The following is a 20,956-nucleotide window of genomic DNA, read 5'->3' on the forward strand; positions in this document are numbered from 1 at the left end:
TCTCCATTGGGCTCCTTCCACACATATGTCCATTAGGACTTGGTCCAACCTTTGATTAAAGTTGACCCTTCTAGTGTAGGGGCGTTCATCTCCTTGCATCATGGGTAAGTGAAACGCCAACCTCACATTTTCCGGACTAAAATCTAAGTATTTCCCCCGAACCATTGTGAGATAATTCTTTGGATTCGGGTTCATACTTTGATCATGGTTCCTAGTGATCCATGCATTGGCATAGAACTCTTGAACCATTAAAATTCCGACTTGTTGCATGGGGTTAGTTAGGACTTCCCAACCTCTTCTTTGGATTTCATGTCGGATTTCCGGATACTCATTTTTCTTGAGCTTGAAAGGGACCTCAGGGATCACCTTCTTCTTTGCCACAACATCATAGAAGTGGTCTTGATGGCTCTTGGAGATGAATCTTTCCACCTCCCATGACTCGGAGGTGGAAGCTTTTGTCTTCCCTTTTCCTTTTCTAGAGGATACTCCGGCCTTAGGTGCCATTGATGGTAATGGAAAAAACAAAAAGCTTATGCTTTTACCACACCAAACTTAAAATCTTGCTCGCCCTCGAGTAAGAGAAAAGAAGAGAAGAAGAAGAAGAAGAAAATATGGTAGAGAGGGAGAGAGGTAGGTTCGGCTAAGGGGGAGAAGATGGGTTAGTGTTGTGTGAAAATGAAGTAGAATGGAAGGGTATTTATAGGGAGAGGGGAGGGTGTATGTTCGGTCATTTTGGGTGGGAATGGGTGGGAAATTGATTTTGAATTTTATGAAGGTAGGTGGGGTTTATGGGGAAGAGTGGGTTGATATGAGTGGTGAATGGGGAAATTGGGAAGAAGAATTGAGGTGATTGGTGAAAGTTGTTGGGAAGTGTGACATGGGGAGTAGGAGAGTGTAATTAGGATTAGGAGGGTGTAATTAGGATTAGGAGGTAAGGTGGGAATATATTAGGTGGGGATCCTGTGGGGTCCACAGATCCTGAGGTGATCCTGTGGGGTCCACAGATCCTGAGGTGTCAAGGAATTCCATCCCTGCACCAAATAGGCATGTAAAATGCCTTTGTACACCATTCTGGCGTTTAAACGCCCATTGGTGCACATTCTGGGCGTTCAACGCCCATGTAAAGCATGTTTCTGGCGTTGAACGCCAGTTTCATGCTTGTTACTGGCGTTCAGCGCCAGTTTTTCCTCTCTAGGCACATTCCTGGCGTTCAGCGCCAGAATGTTGCTTGTTTCTGGCGTTCAGCGCCAGAATGATGCTTTGTTCTGGCGTTGAACGCCGGCCAGATGCATCTTACTGGCGTTGAACGCCAGCCTGTGCGTCCTCCAGGGTGTGAATTTTTTTCTTCTGCTGTTTTTGACTCTGTTTTTAATTTTTATGATTTTGTCGTGACTCCTCATGATCATGTACCTAATAAAACACAAAATAACAATAAAATAAAAATTAGATAAATAAAATTGGGTTGCCTCCCAACAAGCGCTTCTTTAATGTCAATAGCTTGACAGTGGCTCTCATGGAGCCACAAGGTGATCAGGTCAATGTTTGTGTAGTCCCAACACCAAACTTAGAGTTTGGATATGGGGTCTTAACACCAAACTTAGAGTTTGGTTGTGGCCTCACAACACCAAACTTAGAGTTTGACTGTGGGGGCTCTTCTTGACTCTGAACTGAGAGAAGCTCTTCATGCTTACTCTCTTTTGTCACAGAGGGATGGCCATGTGCCTTAAACACAAGGTAGTCCCCATTCAATTGAAGGACTAATTCACCTCTGTTGACATCTATCACAGCTCCTGCTGTGGCTAGGAAAGGTCTTCCAAGGATGATGCAATCATCCTCTTCCTTCCTAGTGTCTAAGATTATGAAATCAGTAGGGATGTAAAGGCCTTCAACCTTTACTAGCACGTCCTCTACTAATCCATAAGCTTGTCTCAATGACTTGTCTGCCAATTGTAATGAGAACAAGGAAGGTTGTACCTCAATGATCCCCAGCTTCTCCATTACAGAGAGTGGCATAAGATTTATCCCTGACCCCAGATCACATAGAGCCTTTTTAAAAGTCATGGTGCCTATGGTACAAGGTATTAGGAACTTGCCAGGATCTTGTTTCTTTTGAGGTAGAGTTTTCTGAATCCAAGTATCTAGTTCACTAATGAGCAAGGGAGGTTCACTTTCCCAAGTCTCATTACCAAACAACTTGGCATTCAACTTCATGATAGCTCCTAAGTATTGAGCAATTTGCTCTCCAGTCACATCTTTATCCTCTTCAGAGGAAAAATAGTCTTCAAAGCTCATGAATTGCAGAAGGAGATTTAATGGAATCTCTATGGTCTCTATATGAGCCTCAGATTCCTTTGGATCCTTAATAGGAAACTCCTTCTTGCTTGAGAGACGTCCCAGGAGGTCTTCCTCACTAGGATTTTCGTCCTCTTCCTCCCTTGTGCATTCGGCCACATTGATCACATCAATGGCCTTGCACTCTCCTTTTGGATTCTCTTCTGTATTACTTGGGAGAATACTGGGAGGAGTTTCAATGACTTTCTTACTCAGCTGGCCCACTTGTGCCTCCAAAATTCTAATGGAGGATCTTGTTTCATTCATGAAACTGAAAGTGGCCTTTGACAGATCAGAGACTATATTGGCTAAATTAGAAGTGTTTTGTTCAGAATTCTCTGTCTGTTGCTGAGAAGATGATGGATATGGCTTGCTATTGCTCAGCCTATTGCGTCCACCATTGTTAAAATCTTGTTGAGGTTTTTGTTGATCCTTCCATGAGAAATTTGGATGATTTCTCCATGATGAGTTATAGGTGTTTCCATAAGGTTCACCCATGTAATTAACCTCTGCCATGGCAGGGTTCTCAGGATCATAAGCTTCTTCAGAAGCTGCCTCTCTAGTACTGTTGGATGCATGTTGCCATCCATTCAGATTTTGAGAGATCATGTTGACCTGTTGAGTCAACACTTTGTTCTGAGCCAATATGGCATTCAGAGCATCAATTTCAAGAACTCCTTTCTTCTGAGGTATCCCATTATTCACGGAATTCCTCTCAGAGGTGTACATAAATTGGTTGTTTGCAACCATGTCAATGAGTTCTTGAGCCTCTTCAGGTGTTTTCTTCAGGTGAATAGATCCACCTGCAGAATGGTCCAGTGACATTTTCGAAAATTCAGAGAGACCATAATAGAATATATCCAATATGGTCCATTCTGAAAACATGTCAGATGGACACCTTTTGGTCAGCTGCTTGTATCTTTCCCAAGCTTCATAGAGGGATTCACCTTCTTTTTGTTTGAAGGTTTGAACATCCACTCTCAGCTTGCTCAGCTTTTGAGGAGGAAATAATTTATCCAAGAAGGCAGTGACCAGCTTATCCCAGGAGTCCAGGCTATCTTTGGGTTGTGAATCCAACCATATTCTAGCTCTGTCTCTCACAGCAAAAGGGAAAAGCATGAGTCTGTAGACTTCAGGATCAACTCTATTCGTCTTTATAGTCTCACAGATCTGCAAGAACTCAGTTAAAAACTGATAAGGATCTTCAGATGGAAGTCCATAAAACTTGCAGTTTTGTTGCATTAATGCAACTAGCTGAGGTTTCAGCTCGAAGTTATTGGCTCCAATGGCAGGAATGGAGATGCTTCTTCCATCAAACTTGGACGTTGGCTTTGTGAAGTCACCAAGCATTCTCCTTGCATTATTATTATTTTCGGCTGCCATCTCCTTCTCTTGTTCGAAAATTTTTGAAAGGTTACCTTTAGAATAATTTAATTTAGCTTCTCTTAATTTTCTCTTCAGAGTCCTTTCAGGTTCTAGATCAACTTCAACAAGAGTGCCTTTTTCCCTGTTCCTGCTCATATGAAAGAGAAGAAAACAAGAAAAGGAAGAGGAATCCTCTATGTCACAGTATAGAGATTCCTTTATGTTAGTAGAAGAAGAAAGGGGTAGAAGAATCCAAACACAAGGGATATAATAAGTTCGGATTTTTAGATGAAGAGAGGTGAAGAGAAGTGTTAGTAAATAATTAATTAAATAGAATAAGAGAAGAGAAGGGAAATTTCGAAAATAATTTTTGAAAAAGAGGTTAGTAATTTTCGAAAATCAAAGATAAGATGAGATTAAAATTAAAATTTAAAACAAAAAGAATTTTTGAAAAAGAGATGAGATATTTTCGAAAATTAGAGAGGGAAAGGTAGTTAGGTGGTTTTGAAAAAGATAAGAAACAAACAAAAAGTTAGTTAGTTGATTGAAAAAGATTTGAAATCAAATTTTGAAAAAGATAAGAAGATAAGAAGTTAGATAAGATATTTTGAAATCAAATTTTGAAAAAGATAAAATTTTTGAAAAAGATAAGATAAAAGATAAAAAGATTTAATTTTTAAAATGACTTAACTAACAAGAAACTACAAGATAAGATTCTAGAACTTAAAGATTGAACCTTTCTTAATAAGAAAGTAACAAACTTCAAATTTTTGAACCAATCACATTAATTGTTAGTGAGTTTTCGAAAATTAGATATAAAGATAAGAAAAAGATTTTGAAAATATTTTGAAAAAGATTTTTGAAATTTTCGAAAAATAGAAAAAAAAATGAAAAAGATATAATTTTTGAAAAAGATAAGATTTTTTTTAAAATTGAAATTTTGACTTGACTTGTGAGAAACAACTAATTTTAAAAAATTTTTGACCAAGTCAACCCAAAATTTCGAAAATTGGAGAGAAACAAGGAAAAGATATTTTTTTGATTTTTGAATTTTTAATTATGAGAGAGAAAAACAACAAAAATACTCAATGCATGAAATTTTTAGATCAAAACAATGAATGCATGCAAGAATGCTATGAATGTTAAGATGAACACCAAGAACACTTTGAAGATCATGATGAACATCAAGAACATAGTTTTTGAAAAATTTTTGATGCAAAGAAAACATGCAAGACACCAAACTTAGAAATTTTTAATGCTTGGAAAATATGAATGCAAAAATGCACATGAAAAACAACAAAAGACACAAAACAAGAAATCATCAAGATCAAACAAGAGGACTTATCAAGAACAACTTGAAGATCATGAAGAACACTATGAATGCATGAGATTTTCGAAAAATGCAAGAAAAATTTTTAAAAGCATGCAATTGACACCAAACTTAAAAATTAACACAAGACTCAAACAAGAAACACAAAATATTTTTTATTTTTATGATTTTCTAATTTTTTGTATTTTTATTGATTTTTTTGAAAAAATTTTTTGGAAAAACGAAAAAGAAAAGAAAATTTTTGAAAAAGTTTTTGAAAAGAAAATTACCTAATCTGAGCAACAAGATGAACCGTCAGTTGTCCATACTCGAACGATCCCCGGCAACGGCGCCAAAAACTTGGTGGACGAAATTGTGATCCATATTCTTTTGTACTTGTATGAAATCATTATTATGGCACCAGTTGAATTCACAACTCCGTTCAACTAACCAGCAAGTGTACTGGGTCGTCCAAGTAATAAACCTTACGCGAGTAAGGGTCGATCCCACAGAGATTGTTGGTATGAAGCAAGCTATGGTCATCTTGTAAATCCCAGTCAGGAGGATAAAATTATGGAATTTAGAAAATCAAATATGATTAATAAAAATAAATAGAAAATAAAATAGGATAGAAATACTTATGTAAATCAATAGTGAGAATTTCAGATAGGTGTATGGAGATGCTATGCTCCTCTAGAAACTCTACTTCACTACTCACTCTTCCTTCAATCCTTCTTACTCATTTCCATGGCAAGCTGTATGTAGGGCATCACCATCATCGGTGGCTACTTTCAATCCTCTCGGGAAAATGATCCTATGCGCTGTCACTGCACGGCTAATCGTTTGGAGGCATCACCCATGGTTGATGGCTACATCCCGTCCTCTCAGTGAAAACGTTCCTATGCTCTATCACAGCACGGCTAATCATCTGTCGGTTCTCAATCAGGTTGGAATAGAATTCATTGATTCTTTTGCGTTTGTCACTAACGCCCAGCCTTCAGGAGTTTGAAGCTCGTCACAGTCATTCAATAACGAAATCCTACTCGGAATACCACAGACAAGGTTAGACTTTCCGGATTCCCAGGATCCTACTCGGAATACCACAGACAAGGTTAGACTTTCCGGATCCTCATGAATGCCGCCATCTATCTAGCTTATACCACGAAGATTCTGTTGGGGAATCTAAGAGATATGCGCCCGGCCTAAGGTAGAACGGAAGTGGTTGTCAATCACGCACGTTCATAGGTGAGAATGATGATGAGTGTCACGGATCATCACATTCATCAAGTTAAGTATAACGTATATCTTGGAATAAGAATAAAAGAGAATTGAATAAAAAGTAGTAGTGATTGTATTGAAACTTGAGGTACAGCAGAGCTCCACACCCTTAATCTATGGTGTGCAGAAACTCCACTGTTGAAAATACATAAGTAAAAGGTTCAGGCATGGCCGAATGGCCAGCCCCCTTGAGTGATCAAGAGACCGAATAATCAAAGGCTAAACAGTCAAGAGATTAAACTGTCAAAAGATGTCTAATACAATAGTAACTTATCCTATTTATACTAGACTAGCTACTAGGGTTTACATGAGTAAGTAATTGATGCATAAATCCACTTCCGGGGCCCACTTGGTGTATGCTTGGGCTGACCTTGATCTATCCACGAGCCAAGGCTTTTCTTGGAGTTGAACTCCAAGTTATGACGTGTTTTGGGCGTTCAACTCCGGATCATGACGTTTTTCTGGCGTTTAACTCCAGACAGCAGCATGTACTTGGCGTTCAACGCCAAGTTACGTCGTCAATTTCCGAATAAAGTATGGACTATTATATATTGCTGGAAAGCTCTGGATGTCTACTTTCCAACGCCATTGAGAGCGCGCCATTTAGAGTTCTGTAGCTCCAGAAAATCTATTTCGAGTGCAGGGAGGTCAGATTCCAACAGCATCAGCAGTCCTTTTGTCAGCCTTTTTCAGAGTTTTGCTCAAGTCCCTCAATTTCAGCCAGAATTTACCTGAAATCACAGAAAAATACACAAACTCATAGTAAAGTCCAGAAATGTGAATTTAACATAAAAACTAATGAAAACATCCCTAAAAGTAGCTTGAACTTACTAAAAACTACCTAAAAACAATGCCAAAAACCGTATAAATTATCCGCTCATCAAAGGCTCATCGAGATAGTGAAGCGTTACGTAAGATATTACCAGCAGTTGAACAGGAAAAACAGTGGAGAGTGTTAGAAGGTCAGGATGGTTTATGGAGGTTCAAGAATCGGATTATTGTGCCTAATGTTGGAGACCTACGACAAAGTATCTTGAAGGAAGCTCATTAGAGTGGGTTCTCACTTCACCCAGGGAGTACTAAAATGTATCAGGATTTGAAAGCGATGTTCTGGTGGCCAGGGATGAAGAATGATGTGGCATTACATGTATCTAAATGTTTAACGTGTTAGAAGGTTAAGATTGAGCATCAGAGACCATCAGAAACCCTTCAGCCTTTGGAGATTCCACAATGGAAATGGGAGAGTATTGTAATGGATTTTGTGATAGGTTTGCCTAGAACCCGATCTGGTTGTGATGCTATTTGGGTGGTTGTGGATCGACTGACAAAATCGGCTCACTTTCTTCCTATCCGAATATGTTGTACAATGGAAGAATTAGCTCGAATGTATATTAAAGAGATTGTCAGATTGCATGGCGTGCCTTCTACCATTATATCTGACAGGGATCCTCGCTTTACATCAAGGTTTTGGGGAGCTTTTCAGCGTGTATTTGGAACTCAGCTAAGTTTGAGTACTGCGTATCACCCTCGTACAGATGGTCAGTCAGAGCGAACTATTCAGACCTTGGAGGATATGCTAAGGGCTTGTGTTTTGGACCAGCCAGCGAGCTGGGATCGGTATATGCCATTAATAGAATTTTCTTATAATAATAGCTATCATGCGAGCATTGGAATGACTCCATATGAGGCTCTGTATGGCAGAAAATGTCAATCTCCATTGTGTTGGTATGAAACTGGAGAAAAGAGTTTATTAGGGCCTGAGGTGATAGCTGAAACGACTGAGCAGATAAAGAAAATTCGTAGTCGAATGCTTATAGGCCAAAGCCGCCAGAAGAGCTATGCTGATCAGAGGCAAAAGCCTTTGGAATTCGAAGAAGGAGAACATGTCTTTTTGAAAGTTACACCAACCACTGGAGTGGGAAGAGCTATTAAGACTAAGAAACTGAATCCCCGTTATATTGGACCCTTTGAGATTCTGAAGAGGATTGGGCCAGTGGCTTATAGAATTGCCTTACCGCCATATCTTTCAAATTTGCACGACATGTTTCATGTGTCTCAGCTTAGGAAGTACACTCCTGACACAAGTCATATTCTAGAACCAGAACCAATCCAAGTGAGAGAAGATCTAACACTTCCAGTAGCTCCTGTAAGAGTTGATGACACCAGGGTTAAACGATTACGAGGAAAGGAAGTATCATTGGTAAAAGTAGCTTGGAGTTGAGATGGTATCGAGGAACATACCTGGGGGCTCGAATCAAATATGCGAAAGGACTATCCACATCTCTTTTCAGGTAACTAGATTTGAATTTTGAGAGCAAAATTCTTTGTTAGGTGGGTCGGATGTAAACCCCGGTTAAATTAGTAGATAATTAGTCAATAAATTATTTTTTTAATAAGAAAGATTAGAAATGTGAAAATTATATTAAATTAGGATAGAGCTCGTTGAAACGAGAATTTTGACACCAATTTCGAAGAAAACGGTCCAAGATTAGACCGAACAGGTCGAACCGGTTGAACCAGATCTAAACCGGGCCGTCGGTTCAACCGGACCAACTCATTAAAAGAAGTCGAACTCCTTTCTCTCCCTCATTTGGATGCAGCAGTGTGAAACACTTCCAGGGAGGGGAGAAAGCTTCCGTAACCTTACGGTAAATTTCTGATTCCCGTAACTTCTCCGTCTGAGCTCCAATCGCCGCACCGTTTGCGGCCATACGTTCACCACGTCGAGCTCTGCATTTTTACCAGAACAATTTCACTGTTAACTTTTTAATCACTCTCAGCCTTCTCTTCCCCCAATTTCTGAATTTTAAGTGGGAATGTTGAATTTCTTTGATTTATGATATTTTAGGATCCAATTAGCTTGAGGGAAACGTTCACTCTTGCTTATGTGAAGCTTGGGTAAGGTGAGGATACGATAATTCTATTTTATTTTCTTTTAATTTGACCTTTGAGTATTAAATTGGATATATATGTGTTATGAATGTGTATTAGGTTGTGAATAAATAATTGGAGCTTGAAATTGTGAATATTGGAACTTAGAGGAAGCTGATTAGTTAAATTTTGAAGGGGCTGCCTTGGTTTTAAATAATTTGCTTTGGTCGTTACATGGAAATCGGCCAAGGTATGGTTTAGGTGTCTTGCATTTAATAGATAATGTTATGTGAAAACTTAGGCTAGACGACCATAGGATAAGTTGGAAAGCAGGTGTATGTTTAATGTTTAGTAATTTGTCGATGAATATATTTGGTTGAAGTTTATTGGATAATTAGTTATTAATTTTGAATGGTGAATGTTGTTATGTTAATTTAGAGAGAATCATGGTTGAATGTTATTGTTGATGAACATAGTTGGTTAGGTACTTGTTGATTAACTAATAATTTGGTGAATTATTGATTTGAGGTATTTTGTGTTAGAAGTCTAGGATTAGTGAACTATGATCCTTAGTTGAATTTTGGTTGTTGGATTTGAATATTGTATGAGTATAATTGTTGATCTGAGGTAGATTTATTGTGGTGACTGTTATGATGATGAGGAAGGGTATGTTGAATTGAAAAGAAAGCAGGTTTGGACCCGAAAAGGGTGGCAAAGTCCGAGTTTTAGAGGAGGTGCTGCCAAAATTTTATAAAAATTAGAGATTTTGTTTATATGATTATCTAAAAAGATTTAGATTCAAAGGTTATATGGTTTGATTTAGAGTTATTAAGAAAATGAATATGTTTTAAGTTTGAAGTTTGATTCTTAGAAAAGAATGAATTATGTTTTGAATTGGAACTATTGATGGACGGAATGAGAGATGTGATAATGAAGGATAATGATTGAATATGTTTAATGTATGATGATGAATGAGATGCAATTGAGAATGATGTGGATGTAGATGAATTATAATTGAATTATTTATATGGCTTATGAATTTGAATGATCTGAGATACGAGATTCCCTGGATAAAGTGCCGTGGCTTGCCACCACGTGTACCAGGTAGAAAACTCGATACTCTGTTAATTCTACGACGTAAGTGTGACCGGGCACTATATAAATTCCCGAGAATGTTACCCCCATTGAGCAATATTGATTATTTGAGATAAAGCTATGCATAGACTCATGGGGATGCACGTCGGGGGACAGTCTAAGTACAATTCAGACTTGTCGGGTTGGCTGGATAACCGACAGATGAGCCTCATCAGCCATAGGACAGGCATGCATCATATACATATTACTTGAATTATTTGCTTGTGCTTTAATTGGGTGTGTCTAAATGTACTTGCCATGTTAAATGTGTATTTGTTACATGCAGTATTTGTAACCTTCTTGTGCTTACCTTTATCTGTTTAAATGTCTGTGAAATGCATGATGGAGTTGGAGGTATGGAGGAATGGCAGCATGAGATTTAGATGTAAAATTAAGCTAGTTAGGCTTAGATACTCTTAGAAAACCACCTTTTATGGCTTCTGTTTAATACTTTAAGCTCTACAATCTGAGTGTCGGCGTTCTAGGATTGCCTCTGGAATTCCCAGGACCTTATATATTATGTGTGTGGTACCTTTACCATACTGAGAATCTCCGGTTCTCATTCCATACTATGTTGTTGTTTTTCAGATGCAGGTTGAGAGGCATCTTGTTAGGCGTCTGGACTCTTGAAGCGGAGTGGTTACTGGGTTATTTTGTTATGCTATGATGTATATATATGTACTTAGCTTTCTCTCCACATAACTTATTCTTTTTGATCCTCCTAGAGGTGTATGGAGAGGCCAGATTTTGTTTTTGTACATTTGAATTTTGGTTATGTATATATATGTGTATATATGTGTGTATATTCTCCGGCCAGTCTTGACTTCGCAGGCTGAGTCAGGAGCTCGTTATTTTGTATCTTTGACTCTTTGTTCCTGTTTTGGGTTACTTTACACTTGACAGCTGTAGCTTTCTTAGCACGCAAGTTAACTCATTCCTTGAGCGTTGCGCTTTTATTTTTGCGATTTTTATTTCTTCTATTCTTCAAGACTCCTAGCATATTATAATTCTTCTGCTATTATGAGTACTCATTTTATTTTAGAGGTCGTAATACCATACCACCTCTGTTTTACGACTTAAGCATAAAGCTTAATGTGGTAGGGTGTTACATTACCTCTACACACATAAACGTATGTGAGCCTAATTCTTATAGAAGAATTTTATGACATGTAAAGAGTTGCAAGAGATTTCTCAATTTAGATTAGATGTCCATTGGTCAAAGAGTTGACAGCAAATGTTGGTTTCGGTGTGGATACGCATAGCGCCTTCGTACCATCAAAGGAGAAAGTGATTTTTGCTAAAGCGTTTAAAGGTATTTAGATATGATCTATGCATTATTTCTAGAATAAAGTTTAAGCACAAAATAGATCTTTATGATTACATTCTTTTCTTCCACTGCGTGTTATGAACACATAGTAATCTTTCAGTGGTATCAGAGATTTGGCTTTTTTGTGTTTAAATTTTTATTCATATTTTCTTAAAGTTTGTGAATTAATAGAACATTAATTCAATTTTTTTAAGCATATAATGTAGTTATTTCTATTGAGATGGTTGTCTAATAGATTAATAGTTAATTTATTTTAACTTTGATTATTTAATTATGATTAAATTATCATTTTTAAAAAAATAATAGTTATAATTTTAATCAAATATTTGATTTTATTTTATTTCATTGTGATTTTGATCACATAAAAGAAATAAGATACAAAAATAATTTTTTTTGTTTGTTTCTTATATATATAAGTGTATACATACAGGTTAATTTAACAGTTTTATAAGACTAAACATTAGTCTATTAAAATCAAATTTTGATTTGATTGATTTATTTTAGACACTATAATTTTATAAATTAGTTTTTTCTAATGTTCTTGATTATAAAGAGCGGCTTGACAACCAGGAGTTTTATTTTCAAGATAATAATCAGTGTATATATTTGATATATTAAGAATTTAATTTTATATTTTTACTTAGACAACTTTGGAGTATAAAATTTAATCCATGAATACTGGTAGAAATTCTCTAACAACTGAGATAAATCCTAAAAATTAGGAGTTTGCCAAAACTAAATTTATCTCTTGTTTACAAGGAGCAACTTGACAACCAAGAGACTTGTACTCAAAACTAGAATTTATTTATGCATATGATGATGTATAAGGATAATTAATTTTATACTTGAACCTAGACAACTTAGGAGTATAAAATATAATTCAGTTAAATAATTGTCTGACAATCAGATAATTATTTGGGATTATAATTGTATGTGATACAATTTAATCATATTTATTTGGAATAGATATGAGTAACAACTTGACAACCGAAGTACTCATTCATGATTCTAAATAATTTTAGTAGAAATATAGATTTTTTAATTTACTTTCATATTTTAAATTTTTAAATATTTCCACCTTTTGTGGCATACTCGAAAGTAATATATTGGCTAATATCTGAGAATTGTTCTCATGTATGAAAGGGCTATTATGGAGATAATAATTCTATTAAAATAATATTCTCCAATAAAATTAGTTTTGGAATAGTGAGAACTTTTTAAGTATTTGTAATATTATTTTATATGAATTGTTTTGACAACCATAAGTTCTAATTTCAAAGGCATCTCCCCACTATTTATTACTGAACATCTTAAGAAGATGTGGTGCGTAAAGTAAGATGGTATGACTAAAAAGAATTTATTTAAATTAGTGGGAGTATTAGGCGATATATTTTGATCTAAATAACTTTAGAAGTTGGAATGCTATTAGACAAATGGTTTTAGCGAGAATTGTTCTTGTAAGTATTTTTGGTGATTTATTTTGTTACAAACAATTTATAATTGGTCTTAATATGATTAAGGTTTGTGATTTCTTTGGAAAAACTCAATATAAGTATTGAGAATGTGAATTAAAATTACTTTTAATAGTTGGTCTGACCAATAATAAATATATTGAGTATTTTTATTACAAGAGTTTAAAGTAAAATCTTTAATATCTTATTGATATCCTATTGAATAGAGAATGAGATTCTCTCAATGCACAAATACTAGTACTATATGTACTTCATCATGTTTAAGAAACAAGAAATTTAGCTGAGGATCACTATTTGTTAAATATTTAGACTACATTTTAGAAATGTGGCTAAATTAACAAATTTCTCACTAAATCAGTTTTTACCTATATGAGATATAGAAATGGCATAAACCGAAAGTAAAAAACATTAGAGTTTGAAGATGTCTTATTATGTGTTAAGAGATTGCACAATAATAGAATTGATATTAGGTTTGATAAATAGATTTATTGGTTACATTAAAGAAATAATGAGTATTATTTCCATCGTCATTCTTACGACAAAGTGTTTGTGATAAGAGGTTGAACTCTTTTTTAGAAAAAGAGATTCCCTCCCAAAGGAAGATAAGGTGAACAAATAACATTCTATGAAGTTCAAGACAATCTAAAATTTGATTTGTGCAATGTCAAGAGAAACTTTGTATTTATAAAGAAAAAGTGGGAGTACAATTACTTTTATTGTTTATCACTCAATAAAGAATATACTTTTAATATCCTAAAAGTATAAAAGGTTTGATTGTCAAACTAATTTTTTAAAAAGTTGCCTATTTGTATAACGATACAATTCTATAAAGATAGATCTAATGGTTACTTAGATTTTTTATAATCATGTTCAATAAGGATTGTCTTTAAAATAAAATTATGTACTATTGTAGTAGGAGATTTCATATTTTGAGAAAACGTAATATTTATTATGCACTAGGCGTATTTTGCAAAAAGTCAAGCACGTGTGCTCAAAAGTTAAGGTGTTTAAGGTCAAAGGAATTTTGATAAACACAAGTGTGCATTGAAAACTTATAGACATGATTGATTGACTCTAGTGCAAGTGAGAGATTATTAAGATAATAGTATGCCCAAGATCCAATCTATCATGATTGACTCTTGTGCAAGTGGGAGATTGTTGGGAATAAGTAATATGACCACAATCCAATCAATCATGTATCAAATAATTTGTTATTGTTATTATATTAAAATGTTAATATAATAAGGTCTTTGATTAAATTTAGAGATTTATCAATGTGATAGTGATCATAATATTGAGAGATAAATCTTTTATAATTTAATCTAAATTGTTCTTGATCATAGGATTATTAAAAAAGGACATTAATAATTCGGAAAGATCAATATATATAACGGTCTTCATTTAGTGAATATTAATAGATCTCATTTATTAAATTATATATATAGATGGTGCATATAGAGATATAACCATTGAACTGACTCACTTTGAGAATTCCTAAGGATTATAATTACCGTATATTTGCCAATAGGATATTCTCAAGATAAACATAGTAATAGAGTTTCTTTTGACCTGCGACTGTCATAGTAATTAATAATGTATTTATTATACTTTGATTCCGGACACCTAATACCCTAGAGTGCTAGTTGAATGGATATTTGGTATAATTTAAATACTTGTAAAATTAATGATTAGTCAATAAGGAATCCGTCAACTCTCAGTAGAGAGTTTGAGTTCTATGATTATAATGACTGAGATGAATAAAACCTTGGCCAAAAAGATTGAATGAATGAAGAAATAAGTTTCTTAAGTCATTCATAGTTCATTATAATAATGGTAACAAGTTAGAGTTTGACAGTAAACCATACTCTAAGGGTTAACCAAGAGTTGAAAAGATGGAAGGAATTATACTTTGTTCTTGTGAGGTTCTTAGTAAAAATATATTACTTCATACTATTGGGTCGTTGAGGAGTGTTGCTAGAAGCCAACCTTGATTAGTAAATTTAGTATGACTAATTTGCTACCCGCTTAGTATTGAACCTATGGGGTCACACACTAACGAGTGTTCTAATCTTTATTGTAGAATTATTTAATTATTATTTTGATTTGATCAAATAAATATTTATATTAATTCAAATGAAATACTATTGTATTATTTGCTAGCACTAAGAACATAATAATAATATGATAACTGAGAATATTAAATGAGATTTGAGAATAATTAGTTATTCTATTTCTGAATTTAAATTATAAATTTAGATGAGATTCAAATCGATAATGTTTTAAATTTTTATGATATGATTCATAAAATTTGAAGGATTCAGATTTGGAATTTCAATATATGATTTAAGTTTGAATTGAGAATCAAATTTAAAATCAATAACAAATCACATGCTATATATATGTATGCCAAGAGTAGAGGAAATGAAAGAGAATAAACACAAAAGTTTTATTCCTTTATCTCTATACACATAAACGTATGTGAGCCTAATTCTTAGAGAAATATTTTTATGGCATGCACAGAGTTGTAAAGGTTTCTCAATTTAGATCAGATGCCCATTGGTCAAGGAGTTGACAGCAAAGGTTGGTCTCGGTGTGAATATGCATAGCGTCTTTGTACCATCTAAGGAGAAAGTAATTTTTACTAAAGCGTTTAAAGGTATTTAGATCTGATCTATGTACTATTTCTAGAATAAAGTTTAAGCACAAAATAGATCTTTAGGATTACCTTCTTTTCTTCCGCTTCGTGTTATGAACACATGGTAATCTTTCAGAAGGATCATCATTATGCTTCCAACTTCCTTCTCGTTAAATTTATTTAAATGCTTTTAGATCTTGATCACATATATTTTAAAATTCTAATAAAGCTTTCTCACATTGACATTAACATCAGGAACATAGTCGTAGTTTTTATCCATCTTGTTTGAGTATTCAGTATGTTTTATTGTGAAGACAACTAATGTTAGAAAATGTGTCTGAAGAAGCTGGTCTCAAATTGAAATTTTTAATCTAATGGATAAAATAAGGGACATTACGAAAAAAGTGTTTGTACTATTTTGTCATATATTATATAATATATATATTATATGTATAATAATATTATTGTATTTGAAAATTTTTACCATCATATTTCAAGCAGGTTCTACATACCAAAATAGCAAAGTCAGCATACATGCGTGATGAATATGATGCTGTGACACTTGTCGAGTATTGAGACATATGGTTACCTTTTATATATTAATAAATTGCCATTATATAAATTTTTTACATTTTAAATTGATGCAACGCCTTAATTTGTTGAATTTCAAACTTCATATATAGCATATTTAAATAAATTGATCCAAAATTCAATTTAGAGTTCTGATACCACAAAAAAATTTAGAGAATGAGTGTGAGAGAGGGGGGAAACATTGAGTGGGGTAGAATTAGGAATTTACAGTTAAAGAATTCTAAGGTTTGGAGTCGAAAAGAGTATCAACATTTAGAAAACGATTCTTTCTCCGTTTTTGTCAACAATCTGCCTCAAGACATCTCAAAGAAGGAATTATTTCACTTGTTCCATTGGATAGGACGCATTAACGACATCTACCTAGCTCAAAAGCTGGAAAATAAAAAGGTTTACCTGTTCGCGTTTGTTCGTTATATGACGAAAGGGGGAGCCATGAAGGCTATAACAGAAATGCACCATACGAGTATAAGGGGAAAGATAATCTCTGTAAGCGAGGCTAAGTATAGAAGGGCTATGAAGAGGAAGAACACCGGGTTACGCAGAGGGGACATTGCAAGAACTGATGTGGGGAGCAGCCAACCATCGACAGGTGAAAATCCTACAAGAATGGAAGAAACTAAGAAGATTACGTCCATCAAGGACCTGCATGGGAATGGTTGGACGGAGAAGGTTGAAGTATCAGTAGCAAAAGAGAATTTCGATTGGCTATTAAGGAGTTTAGTTGGAGGAACGACGATGGCCATCAACTTCAAATCGTTACAGAGAGCAATCAGTAAGAACTTTCCTCAGGTTGTTGAAGTCATGAGCTTGGAGCATACAAAGTCCTATTAGTTTTTGATACTGTAAAGAATACAGAGGAAGCTTTTACTTTTAAAATGAATAGTTTTCTACAATTCTTTCATAATGTATGGAGATGGGAGGAATCGAAATGCAGTGAGACTAGAAGAGTTTGGTTAGAGTGTTATGGAGTGTCTTTACATGTTTGGTCAATGGAGCGGTTCAACATAATAGGCGGTCTATGGGAAAAAGTAGTCAAGTGTGATGAACTGACGAAATCCACCATATCATTCAGTGTTGGCCGAGTGTTAATTGACAGTTGTGTATTTGACGTAATTAAGGAATGGATTCATATCACTGTAGGAACTAGTGGCTTTGATATTTTTGTAAAAGAGGTAGAACGTGAGATATATGGAGATAATTATTTTTTGGAAGATGCAAGCGTCAGGCCAATGTGTGAAAGCTCTAGTTCACTTGCCGAAGGAATGTTATCGATGACGGGGGTGTGGGATCCAGTGGCTGATCTCATCATGACACGTGCTAGGGACGGTGATGAAGATAAGGGTAGAATGGTAACTCCACATATTTTTTGAATGAATGTAATAAAGAGAATTTAATTCCGTATCTTGTGCAACAAAAAATGGTTTCGTTCAAAGTCAAAGGTATTAATGGAGAGGCTGATTATGAGGGATTTCATGATTGTGTGAAAATTAAGTCTGAAAAAACAGTGACAGAAGAATGCTTTGAAAGGGAATATGGGGCCAAAAATTTAGAAACAGGTGTATAAGGGTGGTATGATAGCAATTTGGGTTTAAAAAATATGAAAGGCCACAAACATCACTACAAGGATAGCCTTCTTTTGGGCCATAAAGCTGGTGGGCCTTTGAAAGAGTTTGAAATAAATGGGTCTTTGAGAGGTGATGGATTGTTGGGTGGAGAGAAGATGCAAGAAAGCCATGCAAGGGAGGCAAGACGGGGTCAGGTGCTCTGCAGCGGGTCCAGACCGGGGCAAGTGGATCCGTTCTTGAACAACGAGTGCTTGTGCGTAATGAGCTACGACGTACCATATTCAGAGGTTGTTGAGGATAATCACGCCGCAGCTACGGAGTGCGACTTTAGTTCTCTAGCGCCGAAGGGAGGCGTGGCTTGTCCTCATGGTTGGGAAGCGCGGAATGGAAACCAAGCTCCAGGTCCATGCAGCGGGATCATCGAGAACTTGAAGGAGCGACACATGGTGGATGGGCAAGACCAGGGAACGGAAGCGGATGGATTGTTGGAGAGCTTTATGAACTGGGATAAACAGGGAGGCTAACAGAAGCAATTCCAAGAAAGAGGGAACAACGTGGCAGAGGTAGGAGGTGAAGACGATGTTGCGGGACACGAGAACATTAAAGATTGGGTCACAGAGGATATTGGATCTGAAATAGAAACAGAATATATAAATCAAAATAGCGATCAGAGGGCTACGCAGGAAGCACAATTAACAGAAAATAAGAAAACATGGAAGTTAGTAGTGGAGTCTGGTGTGGTTTTCTATGATGAAGAAGAAGACATTATGGCGATTTTACAAAGTCAGAATGAAGCTATTGCGACAAAATAAAGGATGGCAAAACAAAAGGAGAAAGCAAGGAGGAGCAGGCCCAAACAACATAACAAGATGTGTAAAAATACTTTTAAATAATATATAGCTGTTGGAATATTAGAGGATTAGGAGGGAATGAGAAGTTAAGTATGGTGAAAGAGTTGAAGAAAAATTATAAGTTGAATAGGCTAGGATTGATTAAAACTAAAACGGAGGTAGTGACTAAGTTTGATGTAGCACGAGTATGATGTTGTGACAGGGTGGGTTAGGATTATGTGGAATCAATAGGTGCCTCTAGTAGATTATTATTAAAGTGGGATGATTTGTAGTTTAAATGTTCGAACTTCTATAAAGAAAATGGTTGGCTATGCGTTGAAGGTTTGCTTACAAAAAAATAACTTTCAATGTGCATTTTGCTTGGTATATGGAGCTCATGTCCGGAGTGAGAAACTGGTGATGTGAGAGGAGTTGAGCTATATTTTCAGTTTATGTCAGGTTCCGTTTTTGTTTCATGGGAGGCTTTAACGATATATTATGGTTGGAGGAAAGAAAATGTGCTGTTAGTTTACCGGCAACTGCAGAAGTTTTTAAGGATTGGGTGCAGGATTTACAACTAGTGGATTTATCGCTAATTGATCGAAAGTTCACATGGTTTTGAGTTCGATCTTGTAGCCGCATTGATAGGATTCTCGTTAGTTTGGAGTGGTTAAAGGAGTTCCCAGATACTCGATTGAAAGGGGTTAATAGGGTTCTTTGCGGTTACTTGGAACATTTGGTTAGAACGAAATAGCAGAGTGTTTCAAAACTCAGAGACAGGTGTTGATGGAATAAAAGATAGGTCGTTTTTGAGTTATAGAGAATGATGTGGTGTTGATCCGTTTAGTTGTTGATGGCAATGACGAAGATGACAACGGATTATAACCTGTTTTACTGTGTCTATTGTCTTGTGTTTTTATTTGCGTTCTTTTAGTCCTACCTGCTCCACCTTAATGTGTTGAGCACTTTTTGGTAAAAAAAAAAAGAAGAGTTCTGATACCGCTTTTAAAAAATAGAACATGTGAAACATGTTAAATATGGAGTAACGACACTTGTCGAGTATTGAAACATATATTGGTTACCTTTTATATATTAATTTCAAATTGATGCAGCACTTTAATTTGTTGAATTTCGAACTTCATAGATAATATATTTAAATAAATTGATCCAAAATTTAATTTAGAGTTCTGATACCGCTTTTAAAAAATGAAGCATGTGTATGAAAACACAAAAATTTACACAATTAATATAAAAAATACCAAATATTTTATTGAAAGATATAATATAATAAAATTATAAAATTAGCAAAACAGATAAATTAAATAAGTAGAGGAAATTGATAAGAAAAAAGTTCATTCGTAAAAATATTATGGAATAATTTAAAGCACGTCTGACTTGTAGTGGTGTCGAGGTACTGCCGTTCGAGTTTTTCGTGAGAAGTGTAGATAGTATCTACAAGAAACTCTGATACTTAAGTTAGTAAGGATTTTAAATAGATTTTTAGTAAATTGGGATTTGAATGTGCATGATATTTATAGTAGAATTAATAACCACTTTTTAGAGTAGTTTCACTTTTGATGGTGGATAACCGTTCTCTTTTGTTAGAGAAGTTGTTGAGATATTACTCTAGATTATTAGGAGATATCTTATGAGTTAGTTACTTATTTAGATAAGTAGGGCTGAACTACTGTTGTCGTGACCTCTATGAGGTCGGATAGGTATTGACGGAATCATATCACTTTGTAGCTTCCTCTCTCTTTTGTGGGGGTGGTTAACCCCTTTTTTATCTTGGAATTGTTAAGATCTCATATTTAAATATATGAGCATATTTGTAGGTGCAGTTAAGATTTTGCATACCAAGTTGGACAGATAAGGTCGAACATATAAGTGGAGTGAGTTTGAACTTTGAATACAAGTCTGGTATATCAAGTCAGACATAACTGCCAAAGTAGATCTGATTTTTTAATCTTTGTAGACTGTTAATTGAGTTTTTAATCATTTTGGGTCAAGTTCTTATAGTGGGTCAGTGCATAAACAATATTATCATTATAGGATGAGAGTAAGATTTATTTTTAGTAGCGAAGTTGGGTTGATCTAGTGGTTAGCTCACTAGTTCGTTTAAGTAAATATCGAGATTCAAATTATGTTTTGTGTATACAATAACTCATTGATCAATGAATTCAGGACTACCATCAATTAATCTTTGCCTTGCGGGTTGGGCCATAGAAAACAAAAAAAAAAGATTTAT

The sequence above is a fragment of the Arachis hypogaea genome, chromosome 2, assembly GCF_003086295.3.
Source record: "Arachis hypogaea cultivar Tifrunner chromosome 2, arahy.Tifrunner.gnm2.J5K5, whole genome shotgun sequence".
Lineage (NCBI taxonomy): Eukaryota > Viridiplantae > Streptophyta > Magnoliopsida > Fabales > Fabaceae > Arachis > Arachis hypogaea.